At 45.7% G+C, this 7,778-nt stretch overlaps 1 long non-coding RNA gene and 1 other non-coding gene across 2 annotated transcripts; both read right to left on the reverse strand.

Moving 5' to 3' along the window:
- Positions 1-238: 238 nt before the first annotated feature.
- TRNAT-GGU (transfer RNA threonine (anticodon GGU)) lies at positions 239-312 on the reverse strand. Its single transcript has one exon. It is a non-coding gene; the product is annotated as a tRNA-Thr (tRNA).
- A 5,571-nt stretch (positions 313-5,883) lies between these two features.
- Positions 5,884-7,269, reverse strand: LOC144110240 (uncharacterized). The gene is made up of 3 exons (XR_013309774.1): positions 7,236-7,269; positions 6,731-6,763; positions 5,884-5,919 (listed from the first exon to the last, which is right to left on the reverse strand). It is a non-coding gene; the product is annotated as an uncharacterized LOC144110240 (long non-coding RNA).
- Positions 7,270-7,778: the final 509 nt, after the last annotated feature.

Raw genomic sequence — 7,778 nt, forward strand, 5'->3', positions numbered from 1 at the left:
TCCCTCCGGTTGCATGTAATCTTGAATTACGCCTGGAAGCAGGACATGGCAGTCCACAAACGCGTACCTCTCGTTGCGAAAGATATGTAGTAGGTCAAAAATGTTTAGGGGAACCCCCAAGGCGGAGTATATTTGTATTAAGGGAGTAATTACTCACTGGCATCCACCCAAGCAAAGCCATAAGCCTACAACGAAAAGCATAAAGCTTTCTCAGAAACTTCGTTATTAAAGAAAACTGGTCCCGGTCCGGGGTTCGAACCCGGGACCACCGCTTCACCGGAACAGTCGCTCTACCGACTGAGTTAACCGGGACGGCAAGCTTATGGTAGGGCGAGAGCGAATTGATAAACAACTCGAAGTATGAACGGTGCTGGACAAATGTGTAGGGGAATCCCCCAACACGTCCTGCTCCGGGTTATAATAATAATAATAATTGGTTTTTGGGGAAAGGAAGAGGCCAGTAACTGTCTCATATATCGTTGGACACCTGAACCGCACCGAAAGCGAAGGGACAAAGGAGGGAGCGAAAGAAGAAAGAAAGAAATAGGTGCCGTAGTAGAGGCCCCCGGAATAATTTCGACCACCTGGGGATCTTTAACGTGTACGGACATCGCACAGCACACAGGCGCCTTAGCGTTTTTCGAACCCTGGACCAAGGCGAATTTTTCTTTACGTAGTTTCTGAGAAGGCTGTATAGCTTTCCTTTGTATCCGTATGGCTTCGCTCCGGTGGAAGTCAATGAGCAATTACTTCCTTATTAAGATATGCAGTAATGGGGAATGAATGAAAGTCCCTACCAGTCTCCGACACCGTCACCACGAAGAGGACGAAGACGACGACGACGACTGACAGCGCAGCCACGAGGACGTTGAGGCCGGAGATGGCGCGCTGGTGGCTGGTCTGCTCAGCCCTGAGGAAAGAGGTCGTAGTGCAGTCTGTTATGAACGCAGGCTGCTGCTCAAAAAAATTTGCAGTGGCTTAACTTGGCTAACCCTGGCATGCAGCGAAAAGCAAGCAGGCTTGCCAAGCGTCTGAGGCTCGTCCATGGCAGATCCGCTACACGATCGCGACAGCCGTTCTATATATACCCACACGACCACATGGCTATGACGTGGTATCACATGGTCTTACTACACCCCATCGAATGTCATCACGTGGTTTCTCATCACCCCAATAGATGTTCTTAAGGTCAAAGGTCACCCAATGTCAACGGTCAACTAAAGGTCATAGATGAAGGTCAGGAATCAAGCGTTCGACAACAATACTTTTACCACATATGGTCGTACACGGCTAACGTGGTTGGGCTGAAGGTTCTTAAAGGTCATTCTCCGGCCTACGCAACGACTGCTTTACCTGGCATGGTGAAGTTTTTCGCTTCAAGAACACTTTTATTGTCAAGTGTGGGCTTAAAGAACTGAGGTCAACGTCATAGTGCCTTAACATGCCAAAAGATATGCTTACCAGTGTTCTGAAAAAAAAAACGGATACGTAGTTGTTTGTTAAGTTTCTCTCTGAAAGCACCGAGACATTGAAGTTCAAGAAACATTCTTCCTGATCTGGGGTAAGCTGCCGTCATTGTTAGCATAGCTCGTAGAGCGACTGCGTCGGACTAGTGGTGGTCCATGATTTGAGCGAATCCTCATGAAAAATTCACGCCTGTGCACTTGCTCCTTGAATCCTTGTATTTTGGGCATTATTACGAACGGAGGTCGAAGTACAGCTTTTTATTGAAAAAAATTTGAAAATTGAAAAATTGTAAGACAGTGTTATGGAAATATTTAAGGCAATGGCGAATTGTTTTGATATGTAGGAAAATCTTTCTTTTAAAGTGTTTCCAGTGATCGCATCAAACAGTTATGACTGCCTCAGAAATTTTTTTTTTAATTGGTTCTGGGGGAAAGGAAATGGCGCAGTATCTGTCTCATATATCGTTGGACACCTGAACCGCGCCGTAAGGGAAGGGATAATGGAGGGAGTGAAAGAAGAAAGGAAGAAGGAAATGCCGTAGTGGAGGGCTCCGGAATAATTTCGACCACCTGGGGATCTTTAACGTGCACTGACATCGCACAGCACACGGGCGCCTTAGCGTTTTTCCTCCATAAAGACGCAGCCGCCGCGGTCGGGTTCGAAAATCACTGGGGAGCGCTTTTCACGATAGCAGGAATATCAATGGAAAAAATATTCAAGACTGCTGTTGGGTGATCTGCGGATATCTTAATTGTTATAGTGAAATCTTACATTGTATTGAAAAATTGCGTTCATAAACGGCTTCCAGATGAATAATGCTTTTGTCTGGAATTGCTGGGTATGGCACTCTGGGAAGAATTTCCAGTTAGCAGACGCGCAGGGTCAAAGTGGCCTCGGCGTGACGTCATCCGCCTGAGCGTTAATCAACGGGAGAGCTTTCCTTTGTCGGCGGGGAAACCAGTTCGCCGAGCAGCAGCGTTGGGGAGGCGGTTACTGAGTTGCGCGGTCATCCAGGGCTAATTGCCTTGCTGAAGGAAATTATACCGGAGACCTCAACTACAGCACCTCTTTCTTAATCTCTTCTCTCACTAGGATCGTTTATCCTTTCCCTTACGGCGTGGTTCAGATGTTTGCCGAGATACAACTATGTGAGACAGTTACTGCGACATTTCTTTTCTTCAAAACCAATTTTTTCCCCTGTGAGGCGGAGGCCAACTTTCCCACTGGTAAGGTGGTGTAACCCAAGTCTTCTTCTTCCTGCAGCGACTAACAACAGCGGCTTCCCCTTCCATCTAACAACGGCGCTCAAGAAACACAAAAACACAGGGAGAACAGGACGAACAAGAGCGCATTAGCAACTGATGCGTGGTCGAAGATAGACTTCTTTCTCACTGAGTTAGAATGCACCAGAAAATTCAGCACGTGTCACACAATCGGCACACAATCAGCACATGTAATAGCGAAAGCTGCATGACAGCACTACCGGTACGGCCATCAGATACCGAGGAACATGCGTTCTTTTTTCAGCAATAAAACTAATGTAGAACTTACACACAAGTCGTTACCTGCGGTGATTATATTCGAGGCCGCCAATACCTCTCCATCAAGTTTTTTTTCTTCCGTGCCCGATGATACTTGTCGCACCCGAGTTGGGCACCGTTTTTAGATGGATCATTACCAACTAGCCCAACTTTCTATTTTACTGGTCCCTTTCCATTTCCACGAAGCGTCGTGGTCCGAAGATAGTGGCATTATTGGTCACGGTGCGTCCAATTTATTTTTGATCAACGACCGATGCATCACGGGCCCATTATTGATGGTGATGCATCTTCGACTTTAACCGTCATTGCTGGGAGGCAGCAACAAATCGACATGTCTAGAGGAAGAGCGGACCATCTCCACCGAAACACCAGTGAGAGGAGAGCGGTACGGCCTCCTGCGGTGGGTGGCTGCCCAGGTCATCACGAGTGACCATGTGACTGGGCACAGATCAAGTGCACAGATTCCCCAACTTGAAATCTCAGGATCTCTGACTGTTCTTAAGCGGGCTTACGGCCTGTGTAAAGAAATATTCAAAACTTTCAGATGTCTTCTTGCGTCTAAAGTACATTCTAAATATGTGAACTAGCCTCTCCTGGAAGCTGTCCATCATCGTCTCATTTGCAACAGCAGTCCTCCGAGCCGGTGCCCGTGGCCATCGGCCTGGCTGAAAAGATAAACCCAGTAGAACCAAGGGCCCACATCTATCATCGAGCAGTCGGGGAAAGCACTTGTCAAGCCGATCGAGCTGCTCCGTGAGCCATATCGCCTCGGCACTCTGTTTGTTGTCTGAAATGTTCTAGGGCCAAGCACGAATCTTTGTTTGTGTAACGCCATTTGGTTTTATACTGAACATGTTCGTTCTGCTGCGTACGTGCTTTGTGAAGTGAAACTGCCAGCAACACAGGATTGGCCGCCGCTGACTGTAGAACTATTCATTGACTGAGTTCAGCATTTGCTGCCTGGACGAGCTTAAGTTTGAATATGTGTTGTTTTGGAAATGTTAGCCAGACTGACTGGAGAACACTGTTGGACAATATTGCCGGTTTGGTGGATCTAATTATCATATTTCGATTCAGCAGATGTTATCGGAATCTGATACAAAACTGAGCCTTCAAGATGAATGTGTACTTACATTAGAGAACTTTCTGGTTGAAGCAGCATCACATGTATACAACGCATGCAAATTGACCGATAAGTATAAAATTGATATTACTTGCGATAGCATAAACTCAAAGCTAGAGCGCTTGTCGGATGTAGTGTACATATTGCCCTGAATCTTTGCAGTATTTGTTCATTCTTCAAAGTTGCCCACACGTCGCTTTATCGCTTTGTTTGTGATTCAAGGTGTGACCAGATTTATCTCGATTAATCGCATCCAGGCAGACTTGATTCTACGTTGTTCCAGAATGTGTTAGTAACTTTGCACGTTTTATCTGGAAATTTCGCCACCAGGTTTAAATTGAGCACGGCCGACAGCGGCGGGTATTCTGTCCGACGACTGCCGAGAACGCTTGTTGCTACGCCGCCGATGGGCCATTCAGTCCATTCTGGACACAAACCAGCGTAATAAAGAGTTTCGTTTAGAAACCCTTATCACTCTCTTCCTGCACGCCGGATTGCCGTCACTACTATGTGGCAATAGCATGTTTCTGCTCTTACTGCATTGAAGAGACTTCTTTTCTTTCTTTGAGAAACCTCACAAGAGGGCACAGGTATATTCTGCAGGATGCCAACTCCTTAATCGAAGGACTCACTAGAGGAGCGGTCAAGCTTCCGCAGCCAGTTGTTACCACCGGCGTTCTGCACATTGAAATTGTGCGAGAAAAAATGACAGCGAAAGAAACTCTTGCCAGGTTCCGTGCAACGCGCCACCAAGGAGCTGCTCCTGAGCGCAATGGAGCACTTGTCTGTCGACAGCGAAGATTTGGATGTTTGCTCCAACGCACATCACCAGGACACAGTGACCACCAACGTCTTGTGGGCTGCCACAAGCATCTAACCGAAAAACTACATCCAAATAAACAAAGAGCTGCTGAATACCAAGAACGCCACCGCTCAGGAGAGAAAACTACAAACTCTCAACTAAACCACTAGCCAGAGATTAATAACGGTACTGAAATAAAGGTATTCTCTGGTTTATTCTTCTTGTGCCTGCCTCCTCTCTCTGGTGAAGGAAATAAAAGAAAACCAACCATTGTACCCTTGCTAGTATTAATTATTGCATCGCGAATTAAGGCGCTCTGATCATTATAAAGCAAACGTCGCGAATTCGCCGACGACTGGCATGGTGAACCTGCTTTTATGCGCGACACAAACGAGTGTAGCAAGTACTTCACCCACAGTACTAGGTGAAGGTACGTGACATCACGGATCGAGTGCGGAGGCCTGACGTTATTTACAAAGCTTTGGTTTGGTTTATGGGGTTTAACGTCCCAAATCGACTCAGGCTATGAGGGACGCCGTAGTGAAGGGCTCCGGAAATTTCGACCAACTGGGGTTTTTTAACGTGCACTGACATCGCATGGTACACGACCCTCTAGAATTTCGCCATCGAAATTCGACAACCGCGACCGGGATCGAACCCGCGTCTTTCGGGTCATCAGCTGAGCGACATAACCTCTGAGCCCCCGCGGCGGCTCTAGGAAGCTTTGGTTTGAGCTCCTAATAAGAATTAATTTGTCTTTACGAAATTTCTATGATGTCTGTATAGCTTTAGTAGCCATATGGGTGTGCTTGGGCAGATGAATTCACTAGCAACTCGGTGAAAGATACTTATTATGTTTTCCCTTCAGATACTACAAGCAGTGGAAAAATTCGTCTGAGAACTTTAACGTAATTGCAACAACCATTTCACATTCAAGCGTAACTCATTACCTTCCAAACTTGTGTCCTCCGAAGGGTGGTTTCCGGCTGGAAGCGGAAATATTTATGCATCATGAGGAATCGCAGTTATTCCCTGAACAGATGAAATCAACAAGCAGAGAAATCCTCAGGAGTAATTCGTTAACCGTGGCACAGTCCAGGAGGGTACGGTTTCTGTCGCTTTCGTAAGCACTGAGTTAATGACAGTTAGGCTTTCGTCGATCTTGAAGAGCAGCCTTGCACTAAATTGTCCGTTTCACTGTGGAGCTATATAGATATGCTTTCCACAGTGTGCATCGGACACGTTACAATGAACTTTTGGCATGCTGGCTAGCGATAAATAAGAGTTCAACAGACTGATGTGCCTTTATATGCGTCGCACCGCACATGTTTGAAAACTTGCAACACAACGGCAGGCATATCTCTGTCTTCCTGTTATTTTCGCGATGATTGCTGTGCAAGGAAGTTTCTCAGGAATAAACGCAGGCGGTTTGGCTGCCGAAACTTGACCGTTCGCTTGCTGTTCCACTGAAAATTATCTGCAGCTACACATGAACCTGCAGCGGTACTTGCTCTCGAAGTTGTGCTATGTCGTTATGTGGCAAGCAATTCTATTATGCCCACCACTTGGATATCCCAACGAAAGGTATGTCAGGAGCGATCGGCGAAGGGGGTGGGGATGGCAGAAGGCAGCTGACTGTACAGCTATCCCTTTTTATTGTTTACACCGAGGAAAAGCGGACTATTTTAGTTTTCTTACAATAACGCAAGGTGGGCTACTTTTTGACCTGCAAGAAATGCTGCTGCCTGTGTTCGCAAAATTGCTCCATGCTGGTGTGGTCAAGAGAGCATAACGTACCTGATGACGATGTGCGAATGGCACTCGTGTTCACTGAAATCAAAGAGCAGAAGAATCTGTGGCAGAAATTGAAACGTATCATGCGCCGTTTGAGCGATCTTCTCGTGTGGTCCGCAAACGTAATATCATACATGAAGCCAGCACATTTTTTGCAATTCTTTCCCTTTACTCGCAACTTTTATACAGAGCCTAAAATCTTCAGGCATTAGTAATAATTAATCGAAAAGTTAGAAAATTCGCCCCTGTATCCCCATTGGTATTACAGTTTATCGCAATTTTTGTTTAAAAACGAGGGTTAAAACAGGAGATATATTACTTTACTGATAGGAAACACTGTTGCCAATTTTAAGACAGTCGTGGCAAGCTTTGTGAGATGCGATAGAACCTATTCACTGCACGCATTTGTAGACAATAGAGCACGCTATGGACTATCTACCGGAAATTAGCAGCTTACAAGTCTTGCCTGGTCGTACTCAGACACACAAAAACAGCATTGAGAGCTTACCAGAAGTCATCAGGGTTGTTTGACTTGACTCAGCTAAAGAATATTGAAGGAAAGGAAGGGAAACATTACCAAGAATTGAAGACAGTTTGCAAAAATTCCCCGCGAAAACCAAGTGTATATCTGCTTCAATATGCACAGTTCACCAAGCGGTAATTTAGCCGCTTTAGTGCGCTTGAGTCGTTTCAGAACAAGGCATGACCTGAGCAAGCTTTACATTTTTTTCATTGTAAATTATAATACAGTTCAGACTGCATGAAACTTTATGGTGTCAACAATGCAAAATATTTGTTCGCAAACGTGCTGACAAATCTAGCTAGGATCTTGCTGCTCCTAAATATCAAGATCGCTTGCTAGTCTGTAAAAGCGCGCGACAAGAAAATTTGCTGTGGGGTAGGCGTTATAAAAGCCTACATCTGGAAGCAGCACGAATGATCTCTTTCGCCAAGATGTATTTAGTACTCCGATAACAATGACGTATGTGACTAAGCTTTTTTGTTTACGCCTATTAAGAATACTGATCTTTACGATCATCATAGGTACGCG

The sequence above is a fragment of the Amblyomma americanum genome, chromosome 11 (genome assembly GCF_052857255.1).
Source record: "Amblyomma americanum isolate KBUSLIRL-KWMA chromosome 11, ASM5285725v1, whole genome shotgun sequence".
In the NCBI taxonomy this organism is placed as follows: Eukaryota; Metazoa; Arthropoda; class Arachnida; order Ixodida; family Ixodidae; genus Amblyomma; species Amblyomma americanum.